Source organism: Balaenoptera acutorostrata, chromosome 18 (genome assembly GCF_949987535.1).
Source record: "Balaenoptera acutorostrata chromosome 18, mBalAcu1.1, whole genome shotgun sequence".
NCBI lineage: Eukaryota > Metazoa > Chordata > Mammalia > Artiodactyla > Balaenopteridae > Balaenoptera > Balaenoptera acutorostrata.
This window is the reverse complement of record NC_080081.1, coordinates 18,758,000-18,780,828: the sequence shown is the minus strand read 5'-3', so window position 1 is coordinate 18,780,828 and position 22,829 is coordinate 18,758,000. Positions and strand designations below refer to the sequence as shown.

Sequence of the window (22,829 nt, the reverse complement as noted above, 5' to 3'; positions counted from 1 at the left end):
TCCCACTAGCTATCTATTTTACATTTGGTAGTGTATATATGTCCATGCCACTCTCTCACTTCGTCCCAGCTTACCCTTCCCCCTCGCCATATCCTCAAGTCCATTCTCTACATCTGCATCTTTATTCCTCTCCTGCCCCTAGCTTCATCAGAACCATTTTTTTTTTTAGATTCCATATATATGTGTTAGCATATGGTATTTGTTTTACTCTTTCTGACTTACTTCACTCTGTATGACAAACTCTAGGTCCAACCACCTCACTACAAATAACTCAATTTCGTTTCTTTTTATGGCTGAGTAATATTCCACTGTATATATGTGCCACAACTTCTTTATCCATTCATCTGTCGATGAACACTTAGGTTGCTTCCATGTCCTGGCTATTGTAAATAGTGCTGCAAAGAACATTGTGATACATGTCTCTTTTTTTTTTTATTTAAAGAAGTGTGGCTTGGTCATTCACATATATATATATATTTTTTAAATTAATTAATTTATTTATTTATTTTTGGCTGTGTTGGGTCTTCGTTTCTGTGCAATGGCTTTCTCTAGTTGCGGCAAGCGGGGGCCACTCTTCATCACGGTGCGCGGGCCTCTCACTATCGCAGCCTCTCTTGTTGCAGAGCACAGGCTCCAGACGCGCAGGCTCAGTAGTTGTGTCTCACGGGCCTAGTTACTCCGTGGCATGTGGGATCTTCCCAGACCAGGGCTCAAACCCTTGTCCCCTGCATTGGCAGGCAGATTCTCAACCACTGCGCCACCAGGGAAGCCCCCTACATGTCTCTTTTTGAATTATGGTTTTCTCAGGATATATGCCCAGTAGTGGGATTGCTGAGTCATATGATAGTTCTATGTTTAGTTTTTTAAGGAACCTCCATACTGTTCTCCATAGTAGCTGTATCAATTTACATACCCACCAACAGTGCAAGAGGGTTCCCTTTTCTCCACACCCTCTGCATCATTTATCGTTTGTAGATTTTTTGATGATGGCCATTCTGACCGATGTGAGGTGATACCTCATTGTTGTTTTCATTTGCATTTCTCTAATGATTAGTGATGTTGAGCATCCTTTCATGTGTTTGTTGGCAATCTGTATATCTTCTTTGGAGAAATGTGTATTTAGGTCTTCAGCCCATTTTTGGATTAGGTTGTTTGTTTTTTTGATATTGAGCTGCATGAGCTGCTTGTATATTTTGGAGATTAATCCTTTGTCAGTTGCTTCATTTGCAAATATTTTCTCCTATTCTAAGGGTTGTATTTTCGTCTTCTTTATGGTTTCCTTTGCTGTGCAAAAGCTTTTAAGTTTCATTAGGTCCCATTTGTTTATTTTTGTTTTTATTTCCATTTCTCTAGGAGGTGGATCAAAACAGATCTTGCTGTAATTTATGTCATAGAGTGTTCTGCCTATGTTTTCGTCTAAGAGTTTGATAGTGTCTGGCCTTACATTTAGGTTTTTAATCCATTTTCAGTTTATTTTTGTGTATGGTATTAGGGAGTGTTCTAATTTTATTCTTTTACATGTAGCTGTCCAGTTGTCCCAGCACCACTTATTGAAGAGGCTGTCTTTTCTCCATTGTATATTCTTGCCTCCTTTATCAAAGATAAGGTGACCATATGTGTGTGTGTTTATCGCTGGGCTTTCTATCCTGTTCCATTTATCTATATTTCTGTTTTTGTGCCAGTATTATACTGTCTGGATTACTGTAGCTTTGTAGTATAGTCTGAAGTCAGGGAGCCTGATTCCTCCAGCTCCGTTTTTCTTTCTTAAGATTGCTTTGGCTGTTCTGGGTCTTTTGTGTTTCCATGCAAATTGTGAAGTTTTTTGCTCTAGTTCTGTGAAAAATACCACTGGTAGTTTGTTAGGGATTGCATTGAATATGTAGATTGCTTTGGGTAGTAGAGTCATTTTCACAATGTTGATTCTTCCAATCCAAGAACATGGTATATCTCTCCATCTGTTTGTATCATCTTTAATTTCTTTCATCAGTGTCTTATAGTTTTCTGCATACAGGTCTTTTGTCTCCTTAGGTAGGTTTATTCCTAGGTATTTTATACTTTTTGTTGCAATGGTAAATGGGAGTGTTTCCTTAATTTCTCTTTCAGATTTTTCATCATTAGTGTATAGGAATGCAAGAGATTTCTGTGCATTAATTTGTATCCTGCTACTTTACCAAATTCATTGATTAGCTCTAGTAGTTTTCTGGTAGCATCTTTAGGATTCTCCATGTATAGTATCATGTCATCTGCAAACAATGACAGCTTTACTTCTTCTTTTCCGATTTGGATTCCTTTTATTTCTTTCTCTTCTCTGATTGCTGTTGCTAAAACTTCCAAAACTATGTTGAATAATAGTGGTGAGTGGATAACCTTATCTTGTTCCTGATCTTAGTGGAAATGGTTTCAGTTTTTCACCATTGAGAACGATGTTGGCTGTGGGTTTGTCATATACGGCCTTTATTATGTTGAGGTAAGTTCCCTCTATGCCTACTTTCTGGGGGGGTTTTATCATAAATGGGTGCTGAATTTTGTTGAAATTTTTTTCTGCATATACTGAGATGATCATATGGTTTTTCTCCTTCAGTTTGTTAATATGGCGTATCACATTGACTGATTTGCATATATTGAAGAATCCTTGCATTCCTGGTATAAACCCCAATTGATCATGCTGTATGATTCTCTTAATGCGTTGTTGGATTCTGTTTGCTAGTATTTTGTTGAGGATTTTTGCATCTATGTTCATCAGTGTTATTGGCCTGTAGTTTTCTTTTTCTGGGACATCTTTGTCTGGTTCTGGTATCAGGGTGATGGTGGCCTCGTAGAATGAGTGTTCCTCCCTCTGCTATAATTTTAGAATAGTTTGAGAAAGATAGATGTTAGCTCTTCTTTAAATGTTTGATAGAGTTTGCCTCTGAAGCCATCTGATCCTTGGCTTTTGTTTGCTGGAAGATTTTCAATCCCATTTTTAATTTCAGTGCTTGTGATTAGTCTGTTTATATTTTCTATTTGTTCCTGGTTCAGTCTCAGAAGGTTATGCTTTTCTAAGAATTTATCCATTTTTTCCAGGTTGTCCATATTTTGGCATATCGTTGTTTGTAGTAATCTCTCATGATTCTTTGTATTTCTGCAGTGTCAGTTGTTATTTCGTCCTTTTCATTTCTAATTCTGTTGATTTGAGTCTTCTCCTTTTTTCCTTGATGAGTCTGGCTAATGGTTTATCAATTTTGTTTATCTTCTCAAAGAACCAGCTTTTAGTTTATTGATCTTTGCTATTGTTTCCATCATTTCTTTTTCATTTATTTCTGATCTGATCTTTATGAGTTCTTTCCTTCTGCTAACTTTGGGGTCTTTTTGTTCTTTCTCTAATTGCTCTAGGTGTAAGGTTAGGTTGTTTATTTGAGATTTTTCTCGTTTCTTGAGGTAGGATTTTATTGCTATAAACTTCCCTCTTAGAACTGCTTTTGCTGCATCCTGTATGTTTTAGGGCATCATGTTTCCATTGTCATTTGTTTCTAGGTATTTTTTGGTTTCCTCTTTGATTTCTTCAGTGATCTCTTGGTTATTTAGTAGCGTATTGTTTAGCCGCCATGTGTTTGTATTTTTTACAGTTTTTTCCCTGTAATTGATATCTAGTCTCATAGCATTGTGGTTGGAAAAGACACTTGATACGATTTCAATTTTCTTAAATTTACCAAGGCTTGATTTGTGACCCAAGATATGATCTATCCTGGAGAATGTTCCATGAGCACTTGAGAAGAAAGTGTATTCTGTTGTTTTTGGATGGAATGTCCTATAAATATCAATTAAGTTCATCTTGTTTAATGTGTCATTTAAAGCTTGTGTTTCCTTATTTATTTTTGTTTTGGTTGATCTGTCCATTGGTGAAAGTCGGGTGTTAAAGTTCCCTAATATTATTGTGTTACTGTCGATTTCCCCTTTTATGGCTGTTAGTATTTGCCTTATGTATTGAGGTTCTCCTATGTTAGGTGCATAAGTATTTACAATTGTTATATCTTCCTCTTGGATTGATCCCTTGATCATTATGTTGTGTCTTTCTTTGTCTCTTATAATAGTCTTTATTTTAAAGTCTATTTTGTCTGATATGAGAATTGCTACTCCAGCTTTCTTTTGATTTCCATTTGCATGGAATATCTTTTTCCATCCCCTCACTTTCAGTCTGTATGTGTCTCTAGGTCTGAAGTGGGTCTCTTATAGACAGCATATATACGAGTCTTGTTTTTGTTTCCATTGAGCCAGTCTATGTCTTTTGGTTGGAGCATTTAGTCCATTTACATTTAAGGTAATTATCGATTTGTATGTTCCTATTACCATTTTCTTAACTGTTTTGACTTTGTTATTGTAGGTCTTTTCCTCCTCTTGTGTTTCCTGCCTAGAGAAGTTCCTTTAGCATTTGTTGTAAAGCTGGTTTGGTGGTGCCGAATTCTCTTAGCTTTTGCTTGTCTGTAAAAGTTTTAATTGCTCCGTCAAATCTGAATGAGTTCCTTGCTGGGTAGAGTAATCTTGGTTGTAGGTTTTTCCCTTTCATCACTTGAAATATGTCCTGCCACTCCCTTCTGGCTTGCAGATTTTCTGCTGAAGGATCAGCTGTTAACCTTATGGGGATTCCCTTGTGTGTTATTTGTTGCTTGTTCCTTGCTGCTTTTAATATTTTTTCTTTGTATTTAATTTTTCATAGTTTGATTAATATATGTCTTGGCATGTTTTTCCTTGGATTTATCCTGTATGGGACTCTCTGTGCTTCCTGGACTTGATTGACTATTTCCTTTCCCTTATTAGGGAAGTTTTCAACTATAATCTCTTCAAATATTTCTCAGTCCCTTTCTTTTTCTCTTCTTCTTCTGGGACCTCTATAATTCGAATGTTGAGCGAATTATATATGCGCTTGATATATGCGTTTAATGTTGTCCCAGAGGTCTCTGAGACTGTCCTCAGTTCTTTTCATTCTTTTATCTTTATTCTGCTCTGCAGTAGTTATTTCCACTATTTTATCTTCCAGGTCACCTATCTGTTCTTCTGCCTCAGTTATTCTGTTATTGAGTCCTTCTAGAGAATTTTTAATTTCATTTATTGTGTTGTTCATCATTGTTTGCTCTTTAGTTCTTCTAGGTCCTTGTTAAACTTTTCTTGTATTTCCTCCATTCTATTTCCAAGATTTTGGATCATCTTTACTATCACTTCTCTGAATTCTTTTTCAGGTAAACTGCCTATTTTCTCTTCATTTGTTTGGTCTGGTGGGTTTTTACCTTTCTCCTTCATCTGCTGCGTTTTTCTCTGCCTTCTCATTTTGCTTAACTTACTGTGTTTGTGGTCTCCTTTTCACTGGCTGCAGGTTCATAGTTCCTTTTGTTTTTGGTATCTTCCCCCAGAGGGTAAGGTTGGTTAAGTGGTTTGTGTAGACTTCATGGTGGAGGGGACTGGTGTCTGTGTTTCATGGATGAGTTTGGATCTTGTGTTTCTGGTGGGCAGGGCTGTGTCCAGTGGTGTGGTTTGGTATGTCTGTGAACTTATTATGATTTTAGGCAGCCTCTCTGCTACTGGGTGGGGTTGTGTTCCTGTCTTGCTAGTTGTTTGGCATGGGGTGTCCAGCACTGGAGTTTGCTGGTCGTTGATTTGAGCTGGGTCTTAGTGTTGAGACGGAGATCTCTGGGAGAGCTCTCGCCGACTGATATTATGTGGGGCCAGGAGTTCTCTGGTAGTCCAATGTCCTGAACTTGGCTCTCCCACCTCAGAGGCTCTGGCCTGACACCTGGCCTGACACTCAGGAGCACCAACACCTTTTCTCTTTTGTCACTGGACTCTGTGTGGACCACCACCCCATCCTCATCACAGAGGGATGCTTTCACGTAGGTAGATGTGGAAGGGATGAATCACACACTGGTGGAGAGGCAGGGGACTGGGAGATAAACCTTCTTGGTAGCTTTATCAGCATACCGAGGAAAAGAAAGGGACTTTTGCATTAAAACAACAGCAACAATGAAAACTCTGTCCTTACAAGGTGCTAAAGGGGGTTTGATAGTATAAGACACCTGAAATTGTAATTAGGATTCTTGATATTTCAAAGACTTGTATTGCTTTCTAAAAATCCAACTTTTTTAAAAAAAATGTAGAAGCACAAGAAATTACAGAACCTTTTTATATGCACCTAAATGAATTTTCATGTTTTTACTTTATTTTAAAGATGCACACACATTTAAACACTTCAGACACTACCCTCTGTCTTCCTCCTCTGGGTAGCAATTATGTTGGTTGCCAACCACGTGGCCATCCACTTTCCTTACTAACAGAATCCCAGTTTTGTCTAGGCGGCAAATAAGACCCAGCCCCAGGGGAGGAGGACCAATTGGCCTAATAAATCAGGGTCATTCATCACTTTTTGCCAGTGGTCAAGTGGTGGGCATAAGATGTTCATTCACCACATTCATTCAGCAAATATTTATTAAGTAAGTACTTACCCTGTGCCAAAGAATGTGCACAGCAGTGGGCAACACCATCAAAATTCCAGTCTTCATGTAGTTCACATTCTAACGAAAGGAGAAAGGCAACAGAGAAGTAAATTTCATAGTGCATCAGATGATAGTAAATGCTATGAAAAAAAGTCATGAGAGAGGAAAAGAAGTACTAAGTAAGTGGGAAGGGAGGCAGAGGCAAAACTTGAAGTATGTGATGCAGCAGCTATGAGGATAGCTGAGAAAGAGAATTTCAGAAGTAAGTAGCCAGTGTAAGAGCTCAGAGGCAAGAACATGCCTGGTGTGTGTTAGGAATTAGGAGCGTAGGAAAACCAGAATGGGTAAGAGGGTGAGTAGATGAAATAAGGATGAAGAAATGATAGATGCTAGATTTCATAGAGATTTTGGCTATTTCTCTGAGTGAGATGGAAATCCATTTGGAAGATTTTGGTAGAGAAGTAATATGGCTTGATTTGAATTCTTAAGGTTCGCTTTGTGGAGATGGGAATAGATTTAGGAGGCAAAGTAAAGATAGGTGGAAGAATATAAATTATGAGGCAATTCCAATTATCTGTTTTTAAGAGGAAAATAACTTGGACCAGGTAGTAGTAGAGGGGTAAAAAATATTCATAAAGTACAGCCAACATTATTTGTGTATAGATTAGAAGTGTGAAAGAGAAGTCAGGAATGATTCTAAAGTCTTCAACTTGATCAACTAGAACTAATTTGTTGATTTTTACTCAGATGGTGAAGTTTGGAAGGATGGTAATAACAGGTTTCAGTTGGGTTATATTTAATTGGAGATACTGGAAATGCCCACTAGACATCAATAAAGAGACATTGCAGAGGGCATCAGACGTACAAGTCTCAATTTCAGACAAAAGTTACTGGCTACATATAAATTTGGGAGTCATTAATGTATAGATGATATAAAAGGTAATAAGACTGAATGGGCTCACCAAAGGGATGAGTGTTAATACTGTCAAGAACTGAGTACAAGAACTGAGCACTGAAGTGCTCCAAAATTAATATATCAGAAGAATAAGGAGGAGCCAGAAAAAGAAATTGAGAAGCAACCAATAAAGGAGAATATGATGTCCACAAAGAAAAATTATTTTAAAAACATAATGACCAACTTTACCAAGTGCTGTTGAAAGCTGACATAAAATGATACCTAGTAATTATTGGATAATGTATCAAATCAACACACAGTATACCTAAACTTACATGATATTATATGTCAATTATATCTTAAAAATTAGAAATTTTTAAAAATTAAAAATAAATTTAAAAATTTATTCAACCATATCTCAGTGTGTAGAGATGGGCAAAAGGAGCCAAAGAGATATTAAGTGTGTGGGCTAAGCATTGTGTAAGTAGATGCTTTTATATAATCCTCATAACAACATTCACTGTAATAATTTGAGCAACTTAGTGAAATTAACCAATGCTATGAAAATTGTAGGCATTTAAAACGTAGGCATTAAGAAATAAACTGAAAAAAAGCAATTTGTGGAGAGACGCAGATAATAGGAGAAAAACAGGACTCCGGAATAAGCTGGAAGTTTGGAGTAGGAGGCCAGACAAGTCGTCCTGCTAAACAAGTCTTTGTCCCCTCCGCATCTCAGTGGACAAAGCATTCCCTTCCCGCGGGCAATTTGTTTTCATTTTTTAAACTTTATGTAGATGCAGAATAAGTTCTGAAGGAAGTTTATTAACTCTTTTATATTAGAGGGGTAGCATTTGCTGTATCTCTTTTTCAAAACAGATATTCTACAAAAACAAAAATATAATTAGATAATCATATTTTTATAATATTTTATTCTACCCTAATATGAGGTCAAAGTGCAGACTTTTCTTATAATACAATGCTCAGATGGACTTCGCATATACTTTTATTAGTGTACTGTGTTGAAGGTGGTATTAATCTTTAGAAGGAAGTTCAAAATATAAACACAAGTCCGCCCTGATTATTGCACTTGAGTAACTAACACACTGCAGGCATTATAACCCAACTGAACTGATTACATAAACCAATAATATCATGACCCAACTGAACTGATTACAAAGAGGCACTGATAAATGGGCTGTTTTAATAAGCATTTATTTATGAATATGTTATCAGAGTTTCTTCTATTAAAGCAAAATAATTAGGAGGCTGAATCAGATGAAGATGACAGGGCTGCCAAGCAACATCTTTAGAAGAGAACACAAGGGTGTTTGGAGAAAAGTGAGGCAATGTTCTTAAATGAACTCAAATTCCTTTTCAAATTATTCTGCTTCTCAAAGAAAGACTCTTATTTAATAAAAACTCTTTGCCATAAACATCAGTCACAGTCTCATTCCTTATATGCAGAAAGGCAATGAACAGGAGCTATTTCTACTTAGGCGTTAAGCACTTTTTGTCTTTAAGTAGAGGCTGTAAAGTGGAGAGGGTCATTTTGTTATAAGCACCCAAGTGAAAACTGTTATGTGATTACTATTTCTTAATGAGTCATATTAGAAGCTAAGCCGAAGACTGGAAAGGGAAATCCATAAAACCACTCCAAGTTCTCAGATCTTTGAGGCCACCAGGACTCGGAGCCTCAAAGCTGTCCTATGACTGTGCACATGCATATTTCCCTGTCATGCCCATGTGCCATGATGACAGACACTGTGGAGATACACAGATGACACTTCAATCTCACCATGATCTCTAGTTATCCTTCATCTATTTTCCTCTTCTAACCCATGATCCAGAACTCAGGTCAACATGCTTTCCATCTCCTGGGTGTTTTTGCAATCAGGATAAAGACTTTAATATCTGATCAGCATTCTGTTAGAAAATAATTATTTTAACTACTTTCAAATAAGTGAAAAAATTATCCAGGTTTTTAAGTATGTATACAGTTTAATATTTTGATGCACCACATGTTTATAATAAAATTGAATCTACCTAAAAGACAGACATTTCAGTCTACATTAATTTACTATAAAATTATATATATATATGTATTCAAAAGATACCAGTCTAAACCCTCTCCACACTCTGCTTAAAGACAGAAATTTACTCATGTTTCAAAGATTTCGTATGTAATTATGGCCACAGGAGTCACAAATCTTGAAACTTCTTGTCTCATGACTCATTTCATTTAGAGTCAGTGTGTCCTCTAAATTAAATTTCTCTTCTGATAGTGCAATTAACCAACAGGATATACGTGGACTTAATCTATTTCATTGCTTTCATGTTAAGATTAAAATCAAAATGTTTTTAAATTCAGACCTTATTTTATCTGTACTTTTCAATATGTACCACATGATCAACTCCTCAGTTGATGCCATTAAACATGTATGAATCTCAATCTGACTTTCTGATTCTGCATATTTAAAAGTGAACCATAGAACTGAAACTGATAATGATATTGAACTTTCATAATGAATAAGACTAGGTTTTAATATCAAATTTGAGACTTTTCCAACAACTGATATAACTGAAAAGTTACAGAATTTGACTAAGTTGTTGCAAAGAAATGGACTCATCAGTGAAAAGGGAGGCTTCAACGAGACACAGGTAGGGAACAGTTACTTCTTGATATTCCAGTGAGTTGGAATTCCTCAATAACCTGGCTGTAATTATATGAGCTGTAAAGATACAATGAGACTTTAGATTCTCAGAAGTTTTCTTAACACCATAGCCTATTGGAATCTTGGTTTAAATTATATTAAGCAAATTAAGAGAGCAAAGAAAGGCCCCAAATCCTTAGAAAGAAATACATGAAACAAAATGTCCATTTGTGTCACATTTCTAATGATTATCCTATTTTTGTATGTATATGTGTATGACAAATACAGTATACAGTTATTTCACTATGTCTTTAAAGGTGAGCAAGATTTCTGTGCTACACAGCAAAAACCTAAGCATATTTCTGTTTCATGTTGAGTCTTAGAATAGGAATCTCTCTGGAGACTGGTTGTCTGAAATTCTCTCTTGCATGACCATTCAGGCTTAACCGTATTCCAGCTAAAGCTGAGTCACTGATTGACACTAGGCACTGGGGCAGACCGATGAATTTCTCGGGTTCAAAGTTTAATGGAACAGATCTTTTGATCTCTGATTCTGTAAGGAATCTGAAGTTCATTTTTCTTGCCCAAGTTTCTTTGGTGTTAGTACATTGTCGCATACAGATCTCATTCTCATGATTAGAATGTAATGTAGTGAGGTCAACATTGCTAAACTAATACAGAGATTTATATTCATGCTTCATGGCAGGTTAACTTGATCATTATTATTTCCAAGGGTGCTTAGTGTATCTAATTCAAATGTGGCATAAGCTCTTTTAAGATCTCAGTTTGGGCATGATGTCTTATATGAATATAAACTACATAAGAATCCTGTAATTCAGCATTTGCTCTCCTATTTCTAAAATGGCCACAAAATTATTTTAATGTGACTGTCAAAGCCTCAAAAATTTAAGAAAAAAGGAATTCAACTATTCCTTACTTCCTTATAGTCCAGTCTTTTTCTCCCTACATCAGCTTCTAAGACACCAAGCAATATCTGAATCAGTGGAGGAAGAGAAAATATAGCAAGCCACATCCCCTACAGTGGAGCTCATTTTTTATTTCTAGTCTAGTCTCATGGATGCAACTAGAAGACCCATAAAACCTAATTGAAGTTTCTCTAATTCTGCATGTTTATCGAAGTCTTTTCTTGATTAGCCTAGAATAATGTGTGGGCACACACACACTCACATGTCCATGCAGATACACAGATTTTTAGGTCCTTCCCAAGACAACAGATTGTTTCGCTTTTTACAATAATCCAAGGTCCCCTCCAGTTCAAAGTGATGTAAAGTGGAAGACTTGCAAGGTGAAAAAAAAATACAAACAGCCAGTTTTGGTTTTCTTTTTTTTTACTGCATTTACTTCTATGTAGAATATTTTGATAAAGATCTATCCTCCCAGGTCTTTGCCAGCAAATTGAGAGACAAGGTACATTTGCGCACTTTTTCCAAATTTAAATCATATTCAAATAAGACAACATTTAACAGGAAAAAAAAGAACAAAATTGGCATAAAAATACCGTATAAAATTTCAAAACACCAGTTTCTCTGTAAGCATCATCTATTAGATTCCTTTTCTTAAAACATGTAGTAGTTTTAAACCAAATGTGATCATGTATTTGCTCTAACAGAGCTTTTGGAAGAGTGCAAACTGCTGATAAGGCCAATAAAGCTGAGATTTTAAACTTTTTGCATTTCAATTGCATAATCAAAACCTGATGATAGCACATCACACACTCCAAGAACGCCATGGGCACTGCACAGCAAATGAAAATTAGTTCTAAAAGCCTTTTCATTCTCTGTGGCAGAGGACGCTCCTCTCCTGGCTGTATATGAAAGAGGATCAGACACAAAATGGAAAAAAAAATATTATGCCTGTGAGTAAAAGCAAAACCCAAAGAAAACGGAGAGCTTTGGGGGTTGCACTAGAAGAGTGAGCAGCTGTAATTAGCTCCAACGCTGTATGAGAATAAAAAACAAAACCACTTTAAAAAATATAAACAGGCAGAATGCCAGCTGAGATAGTGCCTAGTGCTATAGCAAACCTTGGTAAATAGTGAGCAATATGAAAGTAAATAGAGCTTGCAGACAAAAGTTTGACATCAATTCCTTTGGCTACATTTTTCATAAATTACCATCTGTAATAAAAGTCATTCTGCCATATTGCTTTTTAGGTAAGACAACATTTAATACCAAAGGTTGTTTAAAATAAAGGCAGAATATCATCACATATCCTCCACTAAACAGACACATAAGGCAATTTTAATTACCTTTTGTTTGGGGAAGAGTGAAATTTCCTGTGTTTATAGATATATTCATTTTAAGAAAGAAGTGCAAGGTTAATCAAGGTAGTGAAAGGGCCTTCTCTCCAGCACTCAGCATTGATTTCTGTCCTGCTTGAAACATGGTTTCCTTATTCATTCATATTCCTTATTAAGCAAACTGACCTTGCAAAAAGTGTTAAATTAAATCAAAACTTGCTTATGCATTTATTTGCACATGCTGAAGGCTATAACTCTTCCAACACGGAACCATGAATTATTGGAGAAGGTTTCATATTTGTCCATTCCACTGAGTTTAGATGAAAATATACTCAAGCCATGTCAGTAGGAGGCACATGTGTGTTGTGTTAATATGGTCCTTAATACATTTAAGGAAACCAATTCCTTAAAATAAAATAACTTGATCTTCTTTCTGATCTGTTTAAGACAGACATAGAGAAAAAGATATCTTGGGACTGGCACTGTATTTCCTCCGTTTTATTTTTCTACCCACAGCTTCTACAAAATTCTAAAATTTTACAGAAAGGGCTAGTTCTTCTCCTGTATAAACTACATGAATAGAGTCATACATTCTAAGGAGTGTGTTCTAGAAACACAAGAAAGGGCGAGGCCAAGAAGTGACTCCATTCTCCAATGGCATTTTGCACTTTTTCAATAATTCTTGAAATAAGCCTGTGGCCATGCTTGAGTCTGATGCAAAGATGGAACACTGGTAAATAAGAGAAGAAAAAGCATCCCTGGGGCTTCCCTGGAGACACAGTGGTTAAGAATCCGCCTGCTAATGCAGGGGACACAGGTTCGAGCCCTGGTCCAGGAAGATCCCGCATGCCTCAGAGCAGCTAAGCCCATGCTGTACAACTACTGAGCCCGCGCGCCTAGAGCCTGTGCTCTGCAACAAGAGAAGCCACCACAATGAGAAGCCCGCGCACCGCAACGAAGAGTAGCCCCCGCTCACCACAACTAGAGAAAGCCTGCGCGCAGCAACGAAGACCCAACGCAGCCAAAAATAAATGATAATAAATAAAATAAATATAAAAAAGAAAAAGCATCCCCTTTTAAGTTGGGGACTATGAATCCCTTAGATATCCCCATTCTTTCCTATTTTTCTTCTTTAACTCATCACCACTTGATATACATTTATTTCCCTGTTAGAATATAAGAAGCATGAGAAAGAATTTGTTTTGTCCACTGCTCTATCCCCAACCCCTAAAGCTCATTGGAGGTGCTCCACAAATATGTTGTGAATGATTGAATGGAGAGAACCCAAAACTGATAACCTGTCAGGCCTGAATTATGCATGTACTCCCCCTTATTCTTCACTTTCTGAAACCTGCACCTTTAGAATCCTACAGGTACCTCATAACCGTACGTTAGGATGGCTGGCTGCCAGTCCTTTGTTCATCTTTCTGTTGTACCTTAGGAAACTACCAACTTTTCTTTTTAAGACTTTTTTAGATTCAGTAATACTCTATCTCTTCTAGTCCTTTTAATTTTTTGAAAACTCATTCCCTTGTCCTATACTGGATTCTTTATGGGATTAATTGTGAGCATGCCCTAATCATAGCCTTTGCTATATGACTCTTCTCATCTTGTATGGAGGCCATAAGAAGCCTGCCCACCCTCTTGGCTTCAACTTTCATAGCTGTACTGATGACTACAAATATTTTCCTTCGGCAATGATGTAGCTCTAAAATTTCTTTCCTTATAAGAAAGAATATGGTGGGAATTTCCATTTGTATTGCCCTTTCCAATTCTCTCTCCAGACCTGTGTATTTTCATTTATGGAGTCATTACTTTTCTTTGTATTGTTCCTAAGACCAACAATATCTAATCACTCTTCAAATTTTATTCATTTTATACAAATAGATCTAATTAAAAATCCCTTGCCCCCAGTCCCCTTATCTTGAGATGTGGTGCCTGGACACTTAACAGCATCTTTATGGCCTTCTTGCTTCACTGCTCTCCTCTGCAATCTTTCTAGAACTATTAGAGCACTGCTTCAATCATAAAACTCCCTTGCTTATTGTGAAAGACTCGTGATATCGATGGTTATTAGAGTCTACATTCCTAGCACAGGTTTCAATGCCCATTACAAACAGGGTCCCAACCTCCCTTAACAGTTTTTCTCATAACTGTCTTTCATGAATTGTCATCTGTAACCTACCAAGTCAGCTCAATTGTATTTTCCTATTTACATGTTTACTAATACTCTTCCATGGAAAAGTTTCCCACTCATTTACATCCATTCAAATCTTACTCATTCTTCAAGAGACAGTTCAAATATAATTGCCTTCATCACCTCCATTAGAAGTCTCCTGACTACCATAGCTGGAAATACTCTGCTTTCTGAGTGCCTTAGCATGATTTTATTACTCACTGAAAGTCTGTAATTTACTATTTGGAATGTGCTCCATCCTTTCCTGAGTGTCTGCTTTCTTTCTTCTACTAGATTAAAATTCCTTGAGAGCAGATCCTGTGCATTCCTTACGTGTTTATTTCACTCAGTGCCTTGCACATGGTAGGTATGTGTTCAATTAATATAAAATATTTTTATTAAGTTGAAATAAAAAGTCTATTTTCATGTTTAATTCGATGACAGATTATAATTGAGTTATTCACTTAGTATTTAGGCATCAAAAATGAGTTGTATACCTTTACATAGGAAACCAAGACTCCAACCTCTAAGACAGTCTATCAATCCAGAGGAATAAAATTACATAACTTCTTATGCTTTTGTCATATGCATCATCATATGATTCCCATTCCAGTTCTTTGCTCTTTGGCAATTTTTAAAAGTCAGATTTCTGAGCAGTTGCTCAAGAAGTTATACCTAGGGCTTTCGATTTTGTAACATTCCAGATGGAACTGAACTACTATTAACTTCTAGGATTTTAAAAATTATTCATATACTTAATTTTTTTCTAAATTAATTGCTTTTTTAATTTCCTGGTATAATTTAGTGACATTTATGGTATACAAGGAATATCATCCCCTATAAATCATCTCTGCTGGGGCAGATTTACCCAGTATAAATGGAAGCATCTAGGAGCAAGGCAGATGATCTATAGAAGGTGATGCCTTCAAGTCCTATCCTAATCCCAAGCAGGAACTTAAATAATGACTCAGGCAGAAAAACTGGATTTCATTTATCTTTTCCAGCTGTCGAGGCTGAATTTTCAACATGTTTAGCTCAGTCAAATTCTCCTCCACTAACATTAGAAATCTAAAAGCTGTAGTTTCCTTCATATAAACAGGAGGTCTCTTGCTATGTACCTTCTCTCATCAAAATATCACCTACAAGGAAAGAAAGGTCATAGAATTTTATCTACATGTAACTTTGAGCAAATAAGTGCCTTCTTCAAGATGATAGATTATTGATTTTTGGAAGAGGAGTTAATATATTTTACAAGGTTTTAGTGCATATAATATACAGAAAAATTAGAAAAAATTTTAATGTTATTATACAAACATGTTATTCTCTAAATGTAATATGCAAAATTGTACTAATAGTCTAGATTGCATACGAAAATTAAACATTTGACAAAAATCTCCAATAATTTCAAGATCCAGTAAACAAGCATTTAATTAGTTCTTACTATTCACCCCTCCATTTACTCCCTGCCTTATGCCCACCTCTCCCTTTGTGTTAGTGGCTGCATTACAAGTTGGCTATGTCACAGGTATTCCTTTGTGTCTGGCAATGGTCTGACTTCACATTCTCTTTTATTTCACTTCAAAACATTTGTTTGTGTTTCTTTCATCCATCAGATGACAAATATCTCAAGAACTGCAACTGTGTCTTATTTGTCTTTGAACTTCAACACCTAGAAATATTAGAATATGGTTAGTGTCAAGTATAAGATTGCCAAATTGAACCGAGTTAAGTTTTAGAGGGAAGGGGAGCAATCCTGTCCCAGAACTTCCCAAGAATCTGTATTCTACAGTTTGCTCCTGACTTAAGCAAATCCTTGATTCAGCGATTCCACTTCCTCTGCCAGCTCCAGGTCCTTACTCTGCTTCCACCATTATCCATTAAGTTAACAGCACAACCAAATTCCATTGTTAATGGCACAGGAAAAGGTTAGAGCTTATCACCTGTCTTCCCTTGAAGGCTCTTATTATCTATATCCACTTTTACCTTAGAATAAAAATAAACCTTCCATTATTACCAAACCTAGGGTATCAAGGTCTTTCCCAGACTTTTCAACAATAAATATTGGCCCATATCAAACATGATATATAGGCACAAAGAAATCCCATGACTTGAAGAAAAAAATGAGAACAGATATTTTATTTAAAATCCATTGTGTACTCTGCTCTGTGCTACACATATCATCTATAATGTGGTGAAACCAGAGCCAATACACCACATAAGAATCTATAATTATGTAAGGATCTGTAATTATGTTTCAGCAATGGAACTTCAGAATGTAAACAAACTTTCTACATAAAACTTATACTCTAAAAAGAATATTTCATAATGTTAAAACAGTTAATTCAGCAGGCAGATGTCACAACTCTAAATTTGTATAAATTTAATCACATGGGCTAAAAATAAATGAAGCAAAAGATGGACAGAGACTGTATTAATAGATACATCTACATATGTACTTAGAAATTTTAACATATGTCTCTTAGGCTGATAGAACACACCACATGCACACACACACAAAAACAAACAGAAAAATATGGATTTGAACAGCACAAGTTAAAAAAAACAATAATAAAATCAATAATAAAATAACTATAAAAAGCTCAAATATTTGGTAATTAAGTAACATATTTCTAAATAACCCAAAATGGAAATTAGAAAATTTTATTTATTTATTTATGGCTGTGTTGGGTCTTCGTTTCTGTGCGAGGGCTTTCTCTAGTTGCGGCAAGTGTGGGCCACTCTTCATCGCGGTGCGCGGGCCTCTCACTATCGCGGCCTCTCTTGCTGCGGAGCACAGGCTCCAGACGCGCAGGCTCAGTAATTGCGGCTCACGGGCCTAGTTGCTCCGCGGCATGTGGGATCTTCCCAGACCAGGGCTCGAACCCGTGTCCCCTGCATTGGCAGGCAGATTCTCAACCACTGCGCCACCAGGGAAGCCCCGAAAATATTTTTAACTTCAATGGTAATGAAAATAAAACACATTAAAAGATTTGGAATATAGATAAAATACTGCTTAGAACAAAATTTAAAATAATAGAAGCATATAACAGAGAAATTCAGCAAAGCCAAAAGTTGGTGTTTTAAAATGACTAATACAATTGATAAACTCCTACTAATACCAATTATGAAAAAAGAGAGAGTAGTCGCTGTCAATTCACTATATTAACAGGAAAAAAAAGAAAAATAATATTATCACAACAGATGAAGAAATAAAGTATTTGGTAAATTCAAAATTGATTCATGAAAATGTTGTTGTTGTTGTACAGTATAGTAATATAATAGAACTTCCTAATTCTGATAATGGGTATCCTCTTCCCCTCAGAAAAGCAAAAATAATTGCCATAGCCATAGCAGTCACTGCATTCCTTGGATGGATTGTTATTATTATTAATATTATTTTTTAACATCTTTATTAGAGTATAATTGTTTACATTGTTGTGTTAGTTGCTGCTATATAACAGAGTGAATCAGCTATACATATACATATATCCCCATATCTCCTCCCTCTTGATCTCCCTCCCATCCTCCCTATCCCACCCCTCTAGGTGGTCACAAAGCACCGAGCTGATCTCCCTGTGCTATGCGGCTGCTTCCCACTAGCTATCTATTTTACGTTTGGTAGTGTATATATGTCCATGCCACTCTCTCACTTCGTACCAGCTTACCCTTCCCCCTCCGCCTGTCCTCAGGTCCATTCTCTAGTAGGTCTGCGTCTTTATTCCTGTCCTGTCCCTAGGTTCATCAGAACCATTTTGTTTTTTTAGAATCCATATATATGTGTTAGCATACAGTATTTGTTTTTCCCTTTCTGACTTACTTCACTCTGTATGTCAGACTCTAGGTCCATCCACCTTGCTACAAATAAGTCAATTTTGTTTCTTTTCATGGCTGAGTAATATTCCACTGTATATATGTGCCACATCTTCTTTATCCATTCATCTGTCGATGGACATTTAGGTTGCTTCCATGTCCTGGCTATTATAAATAGTGCTGCAATGAAAGTTGTGGTACATAACTCTTTTTGAATTATGGTTTTCTCAGGGTATATACCCAGTAGTGGGATTGCTGGGTCATATGGTAGTTCTATTTTTAGTTTTTGAAGGAACCTCCATACTGTTCTCCATAGTGGCTGTATCAATTTACATTCCCACCAACAGTGCAAGAGAGTTCCCTTTTCTCCACACCCTCTCCAGCATTTATTGTTTGTAGATTTTTTGATGATGGCCATTCTGACCAGTGTGAGGTGATACCTCATTGTAGTTTTGATTTGCATTTCTCTAATGATTAGTGATTTTGAGCATCCTTTCATGTGTTTGTTGGCAATCTGTATATCTTCTTTGGAGAAATGTCTATTTAGGTCTTCTGCCCATTATTTGATTGGGTTGGTTTTTTTTTTTTTGATATTAAGCTGCATGAGCTGCTTGTAAATTTTGGAGATTAATCCTTTGTCAGTTGCTTCATTTGCAAATATTTTCTCCCATTCTGAGGATTGTCTTTTCATCTTGTTTATGGCTTCGTTTGTTGTGCAAAAGCTTTTAAGTTTCATTAGGTCCCATTTGTTTATTTTTGTTTTTATTTCCATTTCTCTAGGAGGTGGGTCAAAACAGATCTTGCTGTAATTTATGTCATAGAGTGTTCTGCCTATGTTTTCGTCTAAGAGTTTGATAGTGTCTGGCCTTACATTTAGGTCTGTAATCCATTTTCAGTTTATTTTTGTGTATGGTGTTAGGGAGTGTTCTAATTTCATTCTTTTACATGTAGCTGTCCAGTTTTCCCAGCACCACTTATTGAAGAGGCTGTCTTTTCGCCATTGTATATTTCTGCCTCCTTTATAAGGTGACCATATGTGCATGGGTCTATCTCTGGTTTTTCTATCCTGTTCCATTGATCTATATTTCTGTTTTTGTGCCAGTATTATACTGTCTGGATTACTGTAGCTTTGTAGTATAGTCTGAAGTCAGGGAGCCTGATTCCTCCAGCTCCGTTTTTCTTTCTTAAGATTGCTTTGGCTATTCTGGGTCTTTTGTGTTTCCATGCAAATTGTGAACTTTTTTTGTTCTAGTTCTGTGAAAAATGCCACTGGTATTTTGAGAGGGATTGCAGTGAATCTGTAGATTGCTTTGGGTAGTATAGTCATTTTCACAATGTTCATTATTCCAATCCAAGAACATGGTATATCTCTCCATCTGTTTGTATTATCTTTAATTTCTTTCATCAGTGTCTTATAGTTTTCTGCATACAGGCCTTTTGTCTCCTTAGGTAGGTTTATTCCTAGGTATTTTATTCTTTTTGTTGCAGTGGTAAATGGGAGTGTTTCCTTAATTTCTCCTTCAGATTTTTCATCATTAGTGTATAGGAATACAAGAGATTTCTGTGCATTAATTTTGTATCCTGCTACTTTACCAAATTCATTGATTAGCTCTAGTAGTTTTCTGGTAGCATCTTTAGGATTCTCTATGTATCATATCATGTCATCTGCAAACAGTGACAGTTTTACTTCTTCTTTTCTGATTTGTATTCCTTTTATTTCTTTTTCTTCTCTGACTATTGTGGCTAAAACATCCAAAACTATGTTGAATAATAGTGGTGAGACTGGGCAACCTTGTCTTGTTCCTGATCTTAGTGGAAATGGTTTCAGTTTTTCACAATTAAGAACGATGTTAGCTCTGGGTTTGTCATATACGGCCTTTATTATGTTGAGGTAAGTTCCCTCTATGCCTACTTTCTGGACGGTTTTTATCATAAATGGGTGTTGAATTTTATTGATAGCTTTTTCTACATCTATTGAGATGATCATATGGATTTTATCCTTCAGTTTGTTAATATGGTGTATCACATAGATTGATTTGCGTATATTGAAAAATCCTTGCATTCCTGGGATAAACCCCACTTGATCATGGTGTATGATCCTTTTAATGTGCTGCTGGATTCTGTTTGCTAGTATTTTGTTGAGGATTTTCACATCTATGTTCATCAGTGATATTGGCCAGCAGTTTTTTTTTGTGACATCTTTGCCTGGTTTTGGTATCAGGGTGATGGTGGCCTCGTAGAATGAGTTTGGGAGTGTTCCTCCTCTGCTATATTTGGAAGAGTTTTGGAAGGATAGGTGTTAGCTCTTCTTTAAATGTTTCATAGAATTTGCCTGTGAAGCCATCTTGTCCAGGGCTTTTGTTTGTTGGAAGATTATAAATCACAGTTTCAATTTCAGTGCTTGTGGTGGGTCTGTTTATATTTTCTATTTCTTCCTGGTTCAGTCTTGGAAGGTTGTGCTTTTCTAAAAATTTGTCCATTTTTGCAGTTTGTCCATTGTATTGGCCTATAGTTGCTTGTAGTAGTCTCTCATGATCCTTTGTATTTCTGCAGTGTCCGTTGTTACTTCTCCTTTTTCATTCCTAATTCTGTTGATTTGAGTCTTCCTTTTTTTCTTGATGAGTCTGGCTAATGGTTTATCAATATTGTTTATCTTCTCAAAGAAAGAGCTTTTAGTTTTATTGATCTTTACTATCGTTTTCTTCATTTCTTTTTCATTTATTTCTGATCTGATCTTTATGAGTTCTTCTGCTAATTTTGGTGGTTTTTTGTTCTTCTTTCTCTAATTGCTTTAGGTGTAAGATTAGATATGAGATTTTTCTTGTTTATTGAGGTAGGATTGTATTGCTATAAATTTCCCTCTTAGAACTGCTTTTGCTGCATCCTATAGGTTTTGGGTTGTCATGTTTTCATTGTCATTTGTTTCTAGGTATTTTTTGATTCCTCTTTGATTTCTTCATTGATCTTTTGGTTATTTAGTAGTGTATTGTTTAGCCTCCATGTGTTTGTATTTTTTACAGTTTTTTTTTTTCCTGTAATTGATATCTAGTCTCATAGCGTTGTGGGTGGAAAAGATACTTGATACGATTTCAATGTTCTTAAATTTACCAAAGCTTGATTTGTGACCCAAGATATGATCTATCCTGGAGAATGTTCCATGAGCACTTGAGAATAAAGTGTATCTGTTGTTTTTGGATGGAATGTCCTATAAATATCAATTAAGTCCATCATGTTTAATGTGTCATTTAAAGCTTGTGTTTCCTTATTTATTTCATTTTGGTTGATCTGTCCATTGGTAAAAGTGGGGTGTTAAAGTCCCCTACTATTATCGTGTTACTGTCGATTTTGCCTTTTATGGCTGTTAGCATTTGCCTTATGTATTGAGGTGCTCCTATGTTGGGTGCCTAAATATTTATAATTGTTATATCTTCCTCTTGGATTGATACCTTGATCATTATGTAGTGTCCTTCTTTGTCTCTTGTAATAGTCTTTATTTTAAAGTCTATTTTGTCTGATATAAGAATTGCTACTCCAACTTTCTTTTGATTTCCATTTGCATGGAATATCTTTTTCCATCCCCTCACTTTCAGTCTGTATGTGTCCCTAGGTCTGAAAAGGGTCTCTTGTAGACAGCATATATATGGTCTTGTTTTTGTATCCATTCAGCCAGTCTACGTCTTTTGGTTGGAGCATTTAATCCAGTTACATTTAAGGTAGTCATTGATATGTATGTTTCTATGATCATTTTCTTAATTGTTTTGGGTTTGTTATTGTAGGTGTTTTCCTTCTCTTGTGTTTCCTGCCTAGAGAAGTTCCTTTAGCATTTGTTGTAAAGCTGGTTTGGTGGTGCTGAATTCTCTTAGCTCTTGCTTGTCTGTAAAGGTTTTAATTTTTCCATCGAATCTGAATGAGATCCTTGCTGGGTAGAGTTATCTTGGTTGTAGGTTTTTCCCTTTCATCACTTGAAATATGTCCTGCCACTCTCTTCTGGCTTGCAGAGTTTCTGCTGAAAGATCAGCTGCTAACCTTATGGGGATTCCCTTGTATGTTATTTGTTGCTTTTCCCTTGCTGCTTTTAATATGTTTTCTTTATATTTAATTTTTGATAGTTTGATTAATATGTGTCTTGGCCTGTTTCTCCTTGGATTTATCCTGTATGGGACTCACTGCCTTTCCTGGACTTGAATGACTATTTCCTTTCCCATATTAGGGAATTTTTCAACTATAATCTCTTCAAATATTTTCTTAGTCCCTTTCTTTTTCTCTTCTTCTTCTGGGACACCTATAATTCAAATGTTGGTGCATTTAATGTTGTCCCAGAGGTCTCTGAGACTGTCCTCAATTCTTTTCATTCTTTTATCTTTATTCTGCTCTGCGGTAGTTATTTCCACTGTTTTATCTTCCAGGTCACTTATCCGTTCTTCTGTGTCAGTTATTCTGCTGTTGATTCCTTGTAGAGAATTTTTAATTTCATTTATTGTGTTGTTCATCATTGTTTGTTTGCTCTTTAGTTTTTCTAGGTCCTTGTTAAACGTTTCTTGTATTTTCTCCATTCTATTTCCAAGATTTTGCAAGA

General features: G+C 36.2%; 1 long non-coding RNA gene across 4 annotated transcripts in view; it reads right to left on the bottom strand.

The window, feature by feature from the left end:
* Positions 1–11,409: 11,409 nt before the first annotated feature.
* The window catches only part of LOC103011723 (uncharacterized), a 142,665-nt gene continuing 131,245 nt past the window's right edge, over positions 11,410–22,829 (bottom strand). For all 4 annotated transcript variants that reach the window (XR_009005989.1, XR_009005988.1, XR_009005990.1 and 1 more), the window contains one exon: positions 11,410–16,112. This is a non-coding gene — a long non-coding RNA (uncharacterized LOC103011723). The remainder of the gene's footprint in view (positions 16,113–22,829) is intronic.